The sequence below is a fragment of the Procambarus clarkii genome, chromosome 19 (assembly GCF_040958095.1).
Source record: "Procambarus clarkii isolate CNS0578487 chromosome 19, FALCON_Pclarkii_2.0, whole genome shotgun sequence".
NCBI lineage: Eukaryota > Metazoa > Arthropoda > Malacostraca > Decapoda > Cambaridae > Procambarus > Procambarus clarkii.
The window spans coordinates 14,267,260-14,286,192 of NC_091168.1; the positions used below are offsets into that span (position 1 = coordinate 14,267,260).

The 18,933-nt window shown below is 51.0% G+C and overlaps 1 protein-coding gene across 2 annotated transcripts in view; it reads left to right on the forward strand.

Annotated features, from left to right (window-relative positions):
- The first annotated feature begins 212 nt into the window (after positions 1-212).
- Positions 213-18,933, forward strand: part of LOC123757610 (alpha-N-acetylgalactosaminidase) — a 152,988-nt gene continuing 134,267 nt past the window's right edge. The window contains exon 1 of one of the 2 annotated variants that reach the window (XM_045741420.2): positions 213-549. The gene's annotated coding sequence lies outside the window, so the exon portion shown is untranslated. The remainder of the gene's footprint in view (positions 550-18,933) is intronic. The other variant, XM_045741421.2, reaches the window with a different exon arrangement.

Sequence of the window (18,933 nt, forward strand, 5' to 3'; positions counted from 1 at the left end):
GTGTCATGCCTTGAGATGCCAACATGTGATGGTATCCATAGGAATTTAATTTGAAATCTATTTTCTTTAGCGGCTTAAACATTCGTTCGAATATCACTGACTATTTTCTGGGTGTTATTACTATGTACGTTCAATGCCAGCTGTGTAATGTGTGGATGGGTGATAATGGCAACCATGGGAGGGTGATAATGGCCACCATGGGAGAATTAGGAGAGCGGAGTACCAGAGGCTGGTGCAGGCGTAGCGTGCTCAGTGTGGCATTGACTAGCGTGGTGGACGGTTGCACTCGCTCGCTCTAGCCCGTGGTGGTCGCTGCTCTCGTGTTGTCATCATCATCTGCACTGGACCGGCTGCTCTCGCTCCCTCCCCCGTCATGCCACAAGACTCTTGCTTCAGTTTCACCTTACTCTTGCCTACTCTCGCCTTCTCCCGAGCTCTCTCTCACGCTATAATAGTTCTCGGTTAAGGAGTCCATCGTCTAGCTTGGCCCTTACTAATTCATCTGGAGATTAGCGTAAGATCCGCCACAACTTGCTCCGGAGTCTAACGGTGAGTGTTACAACCCATTATTTTAGTATAAGAAACAGTATGTATAACTTCCTGAGGTCTTAACCTTTCTTTGTAAATATATTAATACAGGCGAGTATAAGAGAGGGCAGTACAGTTTGGTATGTGTTGGTATGAAGGTGTGTTGTTATTGTTGTGTGAACGGTACTGGTGCTGCCAGTGTTGACAAGTGGCAGGTGTGGGCACCAGGCCGCGCTCCTGCCACCCTCCCTATACCTTTGGATTTATTTGGTTATTTGTATATATACAAGAAAGTACATTGGGTTTATGGGAGTACATAGCATTGATGATTTTACATTCTTATAAAGCCACTAACACGCATAACGTTTCGGGGCAGAAACGCACGTCTATATACATTTATGTACACACTATTCTTGTGATATTTACTCTGCATATATCTACCGCGAGGTTCTCTCATTAATAGTGTCCATGGGTAGAACCACTACCCAATAGTAACACACAATGGAAATGTGCCAGCTTGTAAAACACATGACAAAAACTTAGGTTCTTATAAAGCTGTAACTTACTATGGCAACATTCCTAATACTCTGCGACACTTGTAGTTGCTTGCAGCATCCTGCTCCCCCCCCCCTCTCTCTCTCTCTCTCTCTCTCTCTCTCTCTCTCTCTCTCTCTCTCTCTCTCTCTCTCTCTCTCTCTCTCTCTCTCTCTCTCTCTCTCTCTCTCTCTCTCTCTCTCTCTCTCTCTCCCTCTCTTTCTCTCTCTCTCTCTCTCTCTCTCTCTCTCTCTCTCTCTCTCTCTCTCTCTCTCTCTCTCTCTCTCTCTCTCTCTCTCTCTCTCTCTCTCTCTCTCTCTCTCTCTCTCTCTCTCCAAACATACTTCATCTAATCGCATTTTGTAACTTTCTCAGCGTCTCAGAACTCCGTTGCCCAGTATCTACACTAACATTTTGAGATGTTGCGTATAATGACGGCCCCTTAAAGTGTTTCATAACATTCTTGCAATACTGTGTTCCGTCACACGCTGCTGGAACGGAACACCAAGCTCGCATGTTACAGCCCCTGACCACGTCCAGGTTCTTCCTGGAGCTATATCCAGCTCCAGCTTGATAATGATGCATGATGCTCCAAGCTCCCTCACGCTTTCACGTCTCAAATCTGAACGTTTATTGTCTTGCCACTGATTTGTGGCGGTGGTGTGTACAGTGGTGGGGGTGCAGGGTGTGTACAGTGGTGGGGGTGTAGGGTGTGTGTACAGAGGTGGGGGTGCAGGGTGTGTACAGTGGTGGGGGTGTAGGGTGTGTGTACAGTGGTGGGGGTGCAGGGTGTGTACAGTGGTGGGGGTGTAGGGTGTGTGTACAGAGGTGGGGGTGCAGGGTGTGTACAGTGGTGGGGGTGTAGGGTGTGTGTACAGTGGTGGGGGTGCAGGGTGTGTACAGTGGTGGGGGTGTAGGGTGTGTGTACAGAGGTGGGGGTGCAGGGTGTGTACAGTGGTGGGGGTGTAGGGTGTGTACACTGGTGGGGGTGCAGGGTGTGTGTACAGTGGTGGGGGTGCAGGGTGTGTGTACAGTGGTGAGGGTGCAGGGTGTGTACAGTGGTGGGGGTGCAGGGTGAGTGTACAGTGGTGGGGGTGCAGGGTGTGTGTACAGTGGTGGGGGTGCAGAGTGTGTACAGTGGTGGGGGTGCAGAGTGTGTACAGTGGTGGGGGTGCAGGGTGTGTGTACAGTGGTGGGGGTGCAGGGTGTGTACAGTGGTGGGGGTGTAGGGTGTATGTACATTGGTGGGGGTGTAGGGTATGTGTACAGTGGTGGGGGAGCAGGGTGTGTGTACAGTGGTGGAGGTGCAGGGTGTGTACAGTGGTGGGGGTGTAGGGTGTGTGTACAGTGGTGGGGGTGCAGGGTGTGTACAGTGGTGGGGGTGCAGGGTGTGTACAGTGGTGGGGGTGCAGAGTGTGTACAGTGGTGGGGGTGCAGGGTGTGTGTACAGTGGTGGGGGTGCAGAGTGTGTACAGTGGTGGGGGTGCAGGGTGTGTGTACAGTGGTGGGGGTGCAGGGTGTGTACAGTGGTGGGGGTGCAGGGTGTGTTTACATTGGTGGGGGTGTAGGGTATGTGTACAGTGGTGGGGGTGCAGGGTGTGTACAGTGGTGGAGGTGCAGGGTGTGTACAGTGGTGGGGGTGTAGGGTGTGTGTACAGTGGTGGGGGTGCAGGGTATGTGTACAGTGGTGGGGGTGCAGGGTATGTGTACAGTGGTGGAGGGTGCAGGGTGTGTACAGTGGTGGGGGTGCAGGGTGTGTACAGTGGTGGGGGTGTAAGGTGTGTGTACAGTGGTTGGGGTGTAGGGTGTGTGTACAGTGGGGGGGTGCAGGGTGTGTACAGTGGTGGGGGTGTAGGGTGTGTGTACAGTGGTGGGGGTGCAGGGTATGTGTACAGTGGTGGGGGTGCAGGGTGTGTGTACAGTGGTGGAGGGTGCAGGGTGTGTACAGTGGTGGGGGTGCAGGGTGTGTACAGTGGTGGGGGTGTAAGGTGTGTGTACAGTGGTTGGGGTGCAGGGTGTGTGTACAGTGGTGGAGGGTGCAGGGTGTGTACAGTGGTGGGGGTGCAGGGTGTGTACAGTGGTGGGGGTGCAGGGTGTGTATACATTGGTGGGGGTGTAGGGTATGTGTACAGTGGTGGGGGTGCAGGGTGTGTACAGTGGTGGGGGTGTAGGGTGTGTACAGTGGTGGGGGTGCAGGGTGTGTGTACAGTGGTGGGGGTGCAGCGTGTGTACAGTGGTGGGGGTGTAGGGTGTGTACAGTGGTGGGGTGTAGGGTGTGTGTACAGTGGTGGGGGTGCAGGGTATGTGTACAGTGGTGGGGGTGCAGGGTGTGTACAGTGGAGGGGGTGTAGGGTGTGAGTACAGTGGTGGGGGTGCAGGGTGTGTGTACAGTGGTGGGGGTGTAGGGTGTGTGTACAGTGGTGGGGGTGTAGGGTGTGTACAGTGGTGGGGGTGCAGGGTGTGTACAGTGGTGGGGGTGTAGGGTGTGTATAGTGGTGGGGGTGCAGCGTGTGTACAGTGGTGGGGGTGTAGGGTGTGTACAGTGGTGGGGTGTAGGGTGTGTGTACAGTGGTGGGGGTGCAGGGTATGTGTACAGTGGTGGGGGTGCAGGGTGTGTACAGTGGAGGGGGTGTAGGGTGTGAGTACAGTGGTGGGGGTGCAGGGTGTGTGTACAGTGGTGGGGGTGTAGGGTGTGTGTACAGTGGTGGGGGTGTAGGGTGTGTACAGTGGTGGGGGTGCAGGGTGTGTACAGTGGTGGGGGTGTAGGGTGTGTATAGTGGTGGGGGTGCAGGGTGTGTACAGTGGTGGGGGTGCAGGGTGTGTGTGCAGTGGTGGGGGTGCAGGGTGTGTACACTGGTGGGGGTGCAGGGTGTGTACAGTGGTGGGGGTGTAGGGGTTTGTGTACAGTGGTTGGGGTGCATGGTGTGTGTACAGTGGTGGGGGTATAGGGTGTGTGTACAGTGGTGGGGGTGTAGGGTGTGTGTACAGTGGTAGGGGTGTAGGGTGTGTGTACAGTGGTGGGGGTGCAGGGTGTGTACAGTGGTGGGGGTGTAGGGTGTGTGTACAGTGGTGGGGGTGCAGGGTGTGTGTACAGTGGTGGGGGTATAGGGTGTGTGTACAGTGGTGGGGGTGTAGGGTGTGTGTACAGTGGTGGGGGTATAGGGTATGTGTACAGTGGTGGGGGTGCAGGGTGTGTGTACAGTGGTGGGGGTATAGGGTGTGTGTACAGTGGTGGGGGTGCAGGGTGTGTGTACAGTGGTGGGGGTGTAGGGTGTGTACAGTGGTGGGGGTGCAGGGTGTGTGTACAGTGGTGGGGGTGCAGGGTGTGTGTACAGTGGTGGGGGTGCAGGGTGTGTGTACAGTGGTGAGGGTGCAGGGTGTGTACAGTGGTGGGGGTGCAGGGTGTGTACAGTGGTGAGGGTGTAGGGTGTGTGTACAGTGGTGGGGGTGCAGGGTGTGTACAGTGGTGGGGGTGTAGGGTGTGTACAGTGGTGGGGGTGCAGGGTGAGTGTACAGTGGTGGGGGTGTATGGTGTGTACAGTGGTGGGGGTGCAGGGTGTGTACAGTGGTGGGGGTGCAGGGTGTGTACAGTGGTGGGGGTGCAGGGTGTGCACAGTGGTGGGGGTGCAGGGTGAGTGTACAGTGGTGGGGGTGTAGGGTGTGTACAGTGGTGGGGGTGCAGGGTGAGTGTACAGTGGTGGGGGTGTATGGTGTGTACAGTGGTGGGGGTGCAGGGTGTGTACAGTGGTGGGGGTGCAGGGTGTGTACAGTGGTGGGGGTGCAGGGTGTGTAAAGTGGTGGGGGTGCAGGGTGTGTAAAGTGGTGGGGGTGCAGGGTGTGTACAGTGGTGGGGGTGCAGGGTGAGTGTACAGTGGTGGGGGTGCAGGGTGAGTGTACAGTGGTGGGGGTACAGGGTGTGTACAGTGGTGGGGGTGCAGGGTGTGTAAAGTGGTGGGGGTGCAGGGTGTGTACAGTGGTGGGGGTGCAGGGTGAGTGTACAGTGGTGGGGGTGCAGGGTGAGTGTACAGTGGTGGGGGTGTAGGGTGTGTACAGTGGTGGGGGTGCAGGGTGTGTACAGTGGTGGGGGTGCAGGGTGTGTACAGTGGTGGGGGTGCAGGGTGTTTGTACAGTGGTGGGGGTGCAGGGTGTGTACAGTGGTGGGGGTGCAGGGTGAGTGTACAGTGGTGGGGGTGTAGGGTGTGTACAGTGGTGGGGGTGCAGGGTGAGTGTACAGTGGTGGGGGTGCAGGGTGTGTACAGTGGTGGGGGTGCAGGGTGTGTACAGTGGTGGGGGTGCAAGGTGTGTACAGTGGTGGGGGTGCAGGGTGAGTGTACAGTGGTGGGGGTGTAGGGTGTGTACAGTGGTGGGGGTGCAGGGTGTGTACAGTGGTGGGGGTGCAGGGTGTGTACAGTGGGGGGGGTGCAGGGTGTGTACAGTGGTGGGGGTGCAAGGTGTGTACAGTGGTGGGGGTGCAGGGTGTGTACAGTGGTGGGGGTGTAGGGTGTGTACAGTGGTGGGGGTGCTGGGTGAGTGTACAGTGGTGGGGGTGCAGGGTGTGTACAGTGGTGGGGGTGCAGGGTGTGTGTACAGTGGTGGGGGTGCAGGGTGTGTGTACAGTGGTGGGGGTGCAGGGTGTGTACAGTGGTGGGGGTGCAGGGTGTGTGTACAGTGGTGGGGGTGCAGGGTGTGTACAGTGGTGGGGGTGCAGGGTGTGTGTACAGTGGTGGGGGTGCAGGGTGTGTACAGTGGTGGGGGTGCAGGGTGAGTGTACAGTGGTGGGGGTGCAGGGTGAGTGTACAGTGGTGGGGGTGCAGGGTGTGTGTACAGTGGTGGGGGTGCAGGGTGTGTACAGTGGTGGGGGTGCAGGGTGAGTGTACAGTGGTGGGGGTGCAGGGTGAGTGTACAGTGGTGGGGGTGCAGGGTGTGTGTACAGTGGTGGGGGTGCAGGGTGTGTACAGTGGTGGGGGTGCAGGGTGAGTGTACAGTGGTGGGGGTGCAGGGTGTGTACAGTGGTGGGGGTGCAGGGTGAGTGTACAGTGGTGGGGGTGCAGGGTGTGTACAGTGGTGGGGGTGCAGGGTGAGTGTACAGTGGTGGGGGTGCAGGGTGAGTGTACAGTGGTGGGGGTGCAGGGTGAGTGTACAGTGGTGGGGGTGCAGGGTGAGTGTACAGTGGTGGGGGTGCAGGGTGAGTGTACAGTGGTGGGGGTGCAGGGTGAGTGTACAGTGGTGGGGGTGCAGGGTGAGTGTACAGTGGTGGGGGTGCAGGGTGAGTGTACAGTGGTGGGGGTGCAGGGTGAGTGTACAGTGGTGGGGGTGCAGGGTGAGTGTACAGTGTTCACCAAAGAGTCTCTCACTGGAGGTGTCAACAGGAGGATGTTCTCCACACGTGTTGCTGCAACTTGTCCTACTGTACAAGAGTGTGGTGGCCGTCCTGGGAGGCAAGAGGGCCACTTGTGTCCGGTCGAGACGAACCACTGACAATTCCCGGGTTGCACCAAACAACAATTGCTTAACTCCCGTGTACCTAGGTGAACAGAGGCATGAGATGAAAGGAAACGTGCTCAGAGATACATTTTAAAAGCACTACAATCCCCCTTCTCTGGTCGATTGTTCAATCATTGAACTATAAGTCCAACATATCTCCATCCCCGTCCATGGAGGACAGAAGAACCCTGCAACGTTAACCAATATATATACTGGTTAGCGTTGTAAATGAGTGTCCACATCTGTGGTAGAAACAACACACTCTGACCCCACCACGCTACCAGACGCCCACAATAAGGGTGCCGCCACGATGCTTAGTTCAATGGGATTCAATAAAGTGACGACTGGTCTGTGAGGTACATACATGCCCACCCCCATCCCCCAGCATACACCAGGTGTTCCAGCCCCAGGTGCATGTGAGCCAGCCCACCGCCCGCCCGCCCCCGGGGACCCGTGCATACATTCACCGTCATAAAGCTCCCGCCACACTCCACGCCCAACTACTATTACTTTCAGACAGCAGTTTTTGTTTTGTTTTTGCTCGAGCGTCTCATTAGTCCTCACGTGGGTCTAATGAACTTTAAGAAGTGTTATATGTCATTGTGAGTGAGAGAGGATAGAAGTTATTCTGAGAAAATCTATGTATATTGCCGGATTCATATGAATATTTTCTCTACCTCCTCTATGTATTTCTTCAATAATATATTTAACTGTTTGAGTTATATTGAGTGGAGTCATATTATATAACTCTTAACATATATTCATCACTTAAGTTACAGTTCAAGATAGAACAAGTGGATTACCCCCAATGTTTATGACACCAGGAGTACAACTATCACACCCTGCTTGACACCAGGAGTACAACTATCACAACCTGCTTGACACCAGGAGTACAAATATCACAACCTGCTTGACACCAGGAGTACAACTATCACAACCTGCTTGACACTGGAGTACAAATATCACAACCTGCTTGACACTGGAGTACAAATATCACAACCTGCTTGACACTGGAGTACAACTATCACAACCTGCTTGACACTGGAGTACAAATATCACAACCTGCTTGACACCAGGAGTACAAATATCACAACCTGCTTGACACAGGAGTACAAATATCACAACCTGCTTGACACCAGGAGTACAAATATCACAACCTGCTTAACACCAGGAGTACAAATATCACAACCTGCTTGACACCAGGAGTACAACTATCACAACCTGCTTGACACTGGAGTACAAATATCACAACCTGCTTGACACCAGGAGTACAAATATCACAACCTGCTTGACACTGGAGTACAAATATCACAACCTGCTTGACACCAGGAGTACAAATATCACAACCTGCTTGACACTGGAGTACAAATATCACAACCTGCTTGACACCAGGAGTACAAATATCACAACCTGCTTAACACCAGGAGTACAAATATCACAACCTGCTTGACACTGGAGTACAAATATCACAACCTGCTTGACACCAGGAGTACAAATATCACAACCTGCTTGACACAGGAGTACAAATATCACAACCTGCTTGACACTGGAGTACAAATATCACAACCTGCTTGACACTGGAGTACAAATATCACAACCTGCTTGACACCAGGAGTACAAATATCACAACCTGCTTGACACAGGAGTACAAATATCACAACCTGCTTGACACTGGAGTACAAATATCACAACCTGCTTGACACCAGGAGTACAAATATCACAACCTGCTTGACACAGGAGTACAAATATCACAACCTGCTTGACACTGGAGTACAAATATCACAACCTGCTTGACACCAGGAGTACAAATATCACAACCTGCTTGACACAGGAGTACAAATATCACAACCTGCTTGACACTGGAGTACAAATATCACTACCTGCTTGACACTGGAGTACAAATATCACAACCTGCTTGACACCAGGAGTACAAATATCATAACCTGCTTGACACAGGAGTACAAATATCACAACCTGCTTGACACAGGAGTACAAATATCAACTTGCTTGACACAGGAGTACAAATATCACAACCTGCTTGACACTGGAGTACAAATATCACAACCTGCTTGACACCAGGAGTACAAATATCACAACTTGCTTGACACAGGAGTACAAATATCACAACCTGCTTGACACAGGAGTACAAATATCACAACCTGCTTGACACAGGAGTACAAATATCACAACCTGCTTGACACCAGGAGTACAAATATCACAACCTGCTTACACAGGAGGACAAATATCACAACCTGCTTGACACCAGGAGTACAAATATCACAACCTGCTTGACACAGGAGTACAAATATCACAACCTGCTTTACACCAGGAGTACAAATATCACAACCTGCTTGACACTGGAGTACAAATATCACAACCTGCTTGACACCAGGAGTACAAATATCACAACCTGCTTGACACAGGAGTACAAATATCACAACCTGCTTGACACAGGAGTACAAATATCACAACTTGCTTGACACAGGAGTACAAATATCACAACCTGCTTGACACTGGAGTACAAATATCACAACCTGCTTGACACCAGGAGTACAAATATCACAACTTGCTTGACACAGGAGTACAAATATCACAACCTGCTTGACACAGGAGTACAAATATCACAACCTGCTTGACACAGGAGTACAAATATCACAACCTGCTTGACACCAGGAGTACAAATATCACAACCTGCTTACACAGGAGGACAAATATCACAACCTGCTTGACACCAGGAGTACAAATATCACAACCTGCTTGACACAGGAGTACAAATATCACAACCTGCTTGACACAGGAGTACAAATATCACAACCTGCTTGACACCAGGAGGACAAATATCACAACCTGCTTGACACCAGGAGTACAAATATCACAACCTGCTTGACACCAGGAGGACAAATATCACAACCTGCTTGACACAGGAGTACAAATATCACAACCTGCTTGACACCAGGCGTACAAATATCACAACCTGCTTAACACCAGAAGGACAAATATCACAACCTGCTTGACACAGGAGTACAGGTTGATCCCATCAGGGGCAGGATGGGTGCCCAAGATGCAGCAGACATTTCCTATCTGAGCTGCAACACTTAGGCCTAGCCGCAAGAGGAAACGCAAGAGGTGTCAATGTCGTGTCTTTAGTTACAGTAATTAGTATATGGCCAAGCTGCTCCTTAACGTCAGCGGAAACTGTCCCCCCGTGATAGTCCTCCAGGGAAGCGTGTGGAGTCTTGTGTGTCGTTGGCTGTGATGGCTGTCCTCGTCTTTCAACTGTGCAGCAGCAGCAGGCTGTGGGCCAGGCCCTTGATTTCTTCATGTCTTGCAATCTTTCCCAGGAATTGACGTATCAGACCGGGTGGCCATATTGGTCTGTCAGACCAGGGTGGCCATATTGGTCTGTCAGACCAGGGTGGCCATATTGGTCTGTCAGACCAGGGTGGCCATATTGGTCTGTCAGACCAGGGTGGCCATATTGGTCTGTCAGACCAGGGTGGCCATATTGGTCTGTCAGACCAGGGTGGCCATATTGGTCTGTCAGACCAGGGTGGCCATATTGGTCTATCAGACCGGGGCGGCCATATTGGTCTGTCAGACCGGGGCGGCCATATTGGTCTGCCAATGGTGTGACGCGTGGTGAAGCAAGGATCAACAAGGTGTAGCTCTACACTACTACTCATCCCCAACAGGAGGAGCTTTACCACTATGAGGTGAAGCTCGGTTCACTCCTGACACATTTTCAAACATTGTTGAGGCAGATGTTATACATGACAGAGCTCCCAGTAAAGGTGTCTGTGCTCTTCTGGCGATGGTAGTGAGAGTGCAGGGTATATATGGTGTAGTAGTCCACTGTCTGGCTCCTTTGTCTCGTGTTCACTGGTCTGGAGCTTCTCTACTACTTCACCAGCAGCAGGGAGAGAGGATAGGAATGATGCAGGTGGTGGTGCTGGTGTGGCTCTCTGAATGACAATCACCTCGTGTCTGACCGGCAGTGTTGTTTAGTCCCAGTGACTGTCTTCTAAGTCAAGGTTAAGGCCCTTCTTCACTACTGGCATCAGGATTACACCCACACACACCCACACACACACACACACACACACACACACACACACACACACACACACACACACACACACACACACACACACACACACACACACACACACGCACACAAGACAGACAAGAGGCGCTGAACTACAGGCCAGTGTCCTTAACTTGTATACCATGCAAGGTGATGGAGAAGATTGTGAGAAAAAACCTGGTAACACATCTGGAGAGAAGAGACTTCGTGACAACCATCAACATGGGTTCAGGGAGGGTAAATCTTGCCTTACAGGATTGATAGAATTCTACGATCAGGTGACAAAGATTAAACAAGAAGAGAAGGGTGGGCGGACTGCATTTTTTTGGACTGTCGGAAAGCCTTTGACACAGTACCCCATAAAAGGTTGATGCATAAGCTGGAGAAACAGGCAGGAGTAACTGGTAGGGCGCTCCAGTGGATAAGGGAGTACCTAAGCAATAGGAAGCAGAGAGTTATAGTGAGGGGTGAGACCTCAGACTGGCGTGAAGTCACCAGTGAAGTCCCACAGGGCTCTGTACTTGGACCTATCCTGTTTCTGATATACGTAAATGATCTCCCAGAGGGTATAGACTTTTTCCTCTCAATGTTTGCTGACGACGCCAAAATTATGAGAAGGATTAAGACAGAGGAGGACAGCTTGAGGCTTCAAGAAGACCTGGACAAGCTGCAGGAATGGTCGAACAAATGGCTGTTAGAGTTTAATCCAAGCAAATGTAATGTAATGAAGATAGGGGTAGGAAGCAGGAGACCAGATACAAGGTATCACTTGGGAGATGAAATACTTCAAGAGTCCGAGAGAGAAAAAGACCTGGGGGTTGATATCACGCCAGACCTGTCCCCTGAAGCTCATATCAAGAGGATAACAGCAGCAGCATATGCCAGGTTGGCTAACATAAGAACGGCCTTTAGAAACTTGTGTAAGGAATCTTTCAGAACGTTATATACCACATATGTCAGACCAATCCTGGAGTATGCGGCACCAGCATGGAGTCCATATCTAGTCAAGCATAAGACTAAAATGGAAAAGGTTCAAAGGTTTGCCACCAGACTAGTACCCGAGCTGAGAGGTATGAGCTAGGAGGAGAGACTACGGGAATTAAACTTCACTTCGTTGGAAGACAGAAGAGTTAGGGGGGACATGATCACCACATTCAAGATCCTCAAGGGAATCGACAGGGTTGATAAAGACAGGCTATTTAACACAAGGGGCACACGCACTAGGGACACAGGTGGAAACTGAGTGCCCAAATGAGCCACAGAGATATTAGAAAGAACTTTTTTAGTGTCAGAGTGGTTGACAAATGGAATGCATTAGGAAGTGATGTGGTGGAGGCTGACTCCATACACAGTTTCAAGTGTACATATGATAGAGCCTAATAGGCTCAGGAACCTGTACACCTGTTGATTGACAGTTGAGAGGCGGGACCAAAGAGCCAGAGCTCAACCCCCGCAAGCACAACTAGGTGAGTACAACTAGGTGAGTACACACACACACACACACACACACACACACACACACACACACACACACACGGTGGTGGAGGTGTGGGCCACCCTCCCAGGTGGTGGTGGTGGTGGTGGTGGTGTGGGCCACCCTCCCAGGTGGTGGTGGTGGTGTGGGCCACCCTCCCAGGTGGTGGTGGTGGTGGTGTGGGCCACCCTCCCAGGTGGTGGTGGTGGTGGTGTGGGCCACCCTCCCAGGTGGTGGTGGTGGTGGTGTGGGCCACCCTCCCAGGTGGTGGTGGTGGTGGTGTGGGCCACCCTCCCAGGTGGTGGTGGTGGTGGTGTGGGCCACCCTCCCAGGTGGTGGTGGTGGAGGTGTGGGCCACCCTCCCAGGTGGTGGTGGTGGTGGTGTGGGCCACCCTCCCAGGTGGTGGCGGCGGTGGTGGTGGTGTGGGCCCCCCTCCCAGGTGGTGGTGGTGGAGGTGTGGGCCACCCTCTCAGGTGGTGGTGGTGGTGGTGTGGGCCACCCTCCCAGGTGGTGGTGGTGGTGGAGGTGTGGGCCACCCTCTCAGGTGGTGGTGGTGTGGGCCACCCTCCCAGGTGGTGGTGGTGGTGGAGGTGTGGGCCACCCTCTCAGGTGTGCTTGACTGTTGCACCTGTGGCGCCACTAGGCTCCTCTCCCTCGCCCCACTTAATAATATCACACACTGGCTAATCTAACAGTTTATCACGGAGACTCACTTTCACCCTTCTTCTCCCCCAAACCCCGCCACCTCCCGGTAGGTGAGTGTTTGTGTGTGTGTGGGTGTGTGAGTGTGTGTGTGTGTGTGTGTGTGTGGGTGTGTGTGGGTGTGGGTGTGTGTGTGGGTGTGTGGAGCGGTAGCCGGGTGGTGAGGGAGGCGCGACACAGGCTGCTAGAGTCACCTCACACATCCTCATCATGGATCAAGGTTGTGGTACCCTGAGGTCATTACCACCTCACAGCTGCTCAAGGCCATCCTGTGCCTTAACGCATGCTCGTGCGCACACTGGTACACGGGTGGAACAAGCTAGGTAGCAAGGTGGTGGAGGCCAAAACCGTCAGTATTTTCACAGCGTTATACGACAGAGTACTGGAAAGCCGGGACCCCACGAGCGTAGCTCTCATCCTGTAACTACACTTACTTAATTACACACACACACATGAGCCATGAGTAAAGGTTACTGGAACTAAACCTCACGACACTGAAAGACAGACGAGTTAGGAGGGACAGGATCAATACCTTCAAAATTTTCAGAGGAATTAACAAGGTAGATAAAGATTAACTGTTTAACACGGGAGGTACGCGAACAAGGGGACACAGGTAGAAACTGAGTACCCAAATGAGCCACAAAGAAGTTAGAAAGAACTGTGTCAGTGTCAGCGTAGTTAACAGATGGAATACATTAGGCAGTGATGAGGTGGAGGCTGACTCCATGCACAGTTTCAAATGTAGATATGATAGAGCCCAGTAGGCTTAAGAAACTATACACCAGTTGATTGACAGTTAAGAGGCCGGGCCAAAGAGCGAAAGCTCGACCCCCGCAGCACAACTAGGTGAGTATAGAATTATTCAGAACCTTGTATACCACATATGTCAGACCAATACTGGAATATGCGGCTCCAGCCTGGAGTCCACATCTAGTCAAACACAAAACGAAGTTAGAAAAGGTTCAGAGGTATGCCACCAGGCTAGTCCCCGAGCTGAGGGGTATGAGCTTCGAGGAAATATTACTGGAACTAAAACTCACGACATTTAAAGACAGAAGAATTAGAGGAGACACGATCACCACCTATAAAATTCTCAGAGGAATTGACGGGTTGATAAAGATAATTATTTAGCACGGGAGGTACGCGAACAAGGGGATGATGTACTTACAGTAACGATGAGCAGCAACGTATTTATACTGACATATAAGGCAATAAGAGAGTAGAAATCGGTACTATTAACTTAATCTTCCCAGGCCTAATGCAAGCTATGTGAGGCCTAATATAGTACATATATGTGCTATACATGGCCTAGGAATATTTAAGTTTGGATTTTAGCTTTATTTTTGGACTATAAAGTGAATAGTACCAAATTCTATTATCTAGTTGTCCTATACGTCAATATATGTACGATGGTTTACATAGTTACAAAAAGTAATATGTAAACAGGATGATGGGTTGCATCTGAACGTTGAAGCAATGAACGCATACCAACCACTAACAATGAACATTTATATAACAAAACCACTCTCTTATGGAGTTTATTGAACTTACCGACGTTTTAAATCAATCTTAAATGTTTTCTGGTTATTTTTGCTACGTGTTGTAAGCATTCATTGTACGAGTTAACTAGTTAATATCACCTATTAAATTTGCAACAATTTGAGAAGAGAAGTGTGACGCCAGGATGAGCGTGTGCAGGAAGCTCATGTGCCTGAGGCAACAGTGTGTCTGGGATAAGTCGCTCCACAAGATAGACGCACACATCGGCGACTTCCTATGGCGTCACCTGCCATCATCATCTTTTTTGTATAATTTCGTCATTAAATGAGATTACTTCCGAGTATAATTATATTTTTTTCGCGTTCTGCATTCAGCAGCATTATTATATTAGTTAAATATATAATATTTCTTGCATTGCTTACGTAATGCTGGAGGGTTTTGGGACCCCTGGTTCCTGAACTGTGGGAACTGAACCACCTGGATAACCTGAGGGAACTGAACCACCTGGATAACCTGAGGGAACTGAACCACCTGGATAACCTGAGGGAACTGAACCACCTGGATAACCTGAGGGAACTGAACCACCTGGATAACCTGAGGGAACTGAACCACCTGGATAACCTGAGGGAACTGAACCACCTGGATAACCTGTGGGAACTGAACCACCTGGATAACCTGTGGGAACTGAACCACCTGGATAACCTGAGGGAACTGAACCACCTGGATAACCTGAGGGAACTGAACCACCTGGATAACCTGAGGGAACTGAACCACTTGGATAACCTGAGGGAACTGAACCACCTGGATAACCTGAGGGAACTGAACCACCTGGATAACCTGAGGGAACTGAACCACCTGGATAACCTGAGGGAACTGAACCACCTGGATAACCTGAGGGAACTGAACCACCTGGATAACCTGAGGGAACTGAACCACCTGGATAACCTGAGGGAACTGAACCACCTGGATAACCTGTGGGAACTGAACCACCTGGATAACCTGAGGGAACTGAACCACCTGGATAACCTGTGGGAACTGAACCACCTGGATAACCTGAGGGAACTGAACCACCTGGATAACCTGAGGGAACTGAACCACCTGGATAACCTGAGGGAACTGAACCACCTGGATAACCTGTGGGAACTGAACCACCTGGATAACCTGAGGGAACTGAACCACCTGGATAACCTGTGGGAACTGAACCACCTGGATAACCTGAGGGAACTGAACCACCTGGATAACCTGTGGGAACTGAACCACCTGGATAACCTGAGGGAACTGAACCACCTGGATAACCTGAGGGAACTGAACCACCTGGATAACCTGTGGGAACTGAACCACCTGGATAACCTGTGGGAACTGAACCACCTGGATAACCTGAGGGAACTGAACCACCTGGATAACCTGTGGGAACTGAACCACCTGGATAACCTGAGGGAACTGAACCACCTGGATAACCTGAGGGAACTGAACCACCTGGATAACCTGAGGGAACTGAACCACCTGGATAACCTGAGGGAACTGAACCACCTGGATAACCTGAGGGAACTGAACCACCTGGATAACCTGAGGGAACTGAACCACCTGGATAACCTGAGGGAACTGAACCACCTGGATAACCTGAGGGAACTGAACCACCTGGATAACCTGAGGGAAGTGAACCACCTGGATAACCTGAGGGAACTGAACCACCTGGATAACCTGTGGGAACTTAACCACCTGGATAACCTGAGGGAACTGAACCACCTGGATAACCTGAGGGAACTGAACCACCTGGATAACCTGAGGGAACTGAACCACCTGGATAACCTGAGGGAACTGAACCACCTGGATAACCTGAGGGAACTGAACCACCTGGATAACCTGTGGGAACTTAACCACCTGGATAACCTGAGGGAACTGAACCACCTGGATAACCTGAGGGAACTGAACCACCTGGATAACCTGAGGGAACTGAACCACCTGGATAACCTGTGGGAACTGAACCACCTGGATAACCTGAGGGAACTGAACCACCTGGATAACCTGAGGGAACTGAACCACCTGGATAACCTGTGGGAACTTAACCACCTGGATAACCTGTGGGAACTGAACCACCTGGATAACCTGAGGGAACTGAACCACCTGGATAACCTGAGGGAACTGAACCACCTGGATAACCTGTGGGAACTGAACCACCTGGATAACCTGTGGGAACTGAACCACCTGGATAACCTGAGGGAACTGAACCACCTGGATAACCTGTGGGAACTGAACCACCTGGATAACCTGTGGGAACTGAACCACCTGGATAACCTGTGGGAACTGAACCACCTGGATAACCTGTGGGAACTGAACCACCTGGATAACCTGTGGGAACTGAACCACCTGGATAACCTGTGGGAACTGAACCACCTGGATAACCTGTGGGAACTGAACCACCTGGATAACCTGAGGGAACTGAACCACCTGGATAACCTGTGGGAACTGAACCACCTGGATAACCTGAGGGAACTGAACCACCTGGATAACCTGAGGGAACTGAACCACCTGGATAACCTGAGGGAACTGAACCACCTGGATAACCTGAGGGAACTGAACCACCTGGATAACCTGAGGGAACTGAACCACCTGGATAACCTGAGGGAACTGAACCACCTGGATAACCTGAGGGAACTGAACCACCTGGATAACCTGAGGGAACTGAACCACCTGGATAACCTGAGGGAAGTGAACCACCTGGATAACCTGAGGGAACTGAACCACCTGGATAACCTGTGGGAACTTAACCACCTGGATAACCTGAGGGAACTGAACCACCTGGATAACCTGAGGGAACTGAACCACCTGGATAACCTGAGGGAACTGAACCACCTGGATAACCTGAGGGAACTGAACCACCTGGATAACCTGAGGGAACTGAACCACCTGGATAACCTGTGGGAACTTAACCACCTGGATAACCTGAGGGAACTGAACCACCTGGATAACCTGAGGGAACTGAACCACCTGGATAACCTGAGGGAACTGAACCACCTGGATAACCTGTGGGAACTGAACCACCTGGATAACCTGAGGGAACTGAACCACCTGGATAACCTGAGGGAACTGAACCACCTGGATAACCTGTGGGAACTTAACCATCTGGATAACCTGTGGGAACTGAACCACCTGGATAACCTGAGGGAACTGAACCACCTGGATAACCTGAGGGAACTGAACCACCTGGATAACCTGAACCACCTGGATAACCTGTGGGAACTGAACCACCTGGATAACCTGAGGGAACTGAACCACCTGGATAACCTGTGGGAACTGAACCACCTGGATAACCTGTGGGAACTGAACCACCTGGATAACCTGTGGGAACTGAACCACCTGGATAACCTGTGGGAACTGAACCACCTGGATAACCTGTGGGAACTGAACCACCTGGATAACCTGTGGGAACTGAACCACCTGGATAACCTGTGGGAACTGAACCACCTGGATAACCTGAGGGAACTGAACCACCTGGATAACCTGTGGGAACTGAACCACCTGGATAACCTGTGGGAACTGAACCACCTGGATAACCTGTGGGAACTGAACCACCTGGATAACCTGTGGGAACTGAACCACCTGGATAACCTGAGGGAACTGAACCACCTGGATAACCTGAGGGAACTGAACCACCTGGATAACCTGTGGGAACTGAACCACCTGGATAACCTGTGGGAACTGAACCACCTGGATAACCTGTGGGAACTGAACCACCTGGATAACCTGTGGGAACTGAACCACCTGGATAACCTGAGGGAACTGAACCACCTGGATAACCTGAGGGAACTGAACCACCTGGATAACCTGTGGGAACTGAACCACCTGGATACTTTTCATCTATGCCAATGTGACTTGGTGTCCAATTTAGGGTGACTGACAGCCCTAGATTGTGTGCTTCTTTTCCTATATGTAGGACTTCTGTGATGAGTTGTATATTATCTCTGTGTTGACTGGATAACAATGTCGGTATGAATGTTGACATTATGTAAATTATTCTCAATTGTATAATTTATGGCCTCCTTCAGGGCATATAATTCTGTTTGTAATGTTGAGCACCCACTATTCTGGCAACGTTGTAAAGCCAGAAACTCAGCTTTGCGCTCCCTGACAAGTCTTAGAGAGGGTGCATCTCTACCAGTACTCAAAATGTACTACGTTCAAGCAGTTAGGTCACTCATCGACTATGCTGCTCCTGTTCTTACATCCCTCAGTGATAACCAATGGGAGAAACTGGAAGTGTCCTCAGAACAGTGCTAGGAGCACCTATATGGACGCGTCGAGAGAATCTAAGAATGGAAACCAACTTACCAGCCTTAGAAAACAGGATCAAACAAAGAATAGCCACCTTAACAGCAAAACTTGTTGGAACCACCGCCAGACTGTCAATTAAAGATAGCATACACAGATCTTTTCACAGAAACCTTCAATATAGAACAAGTGCATGGACGGATAATCTGGTCAAGATTCTAGAGAAAGTGGACTTGAAACAGACCATTAAAAACAAAGGGGAAGATAGACCATATCAACACCTTCGGCAGCCTCCTCCATGGGAAGAATAGAGTCTAAAGATATTCATTGAAGGATTACCAGTTAAAAAATCAGCAT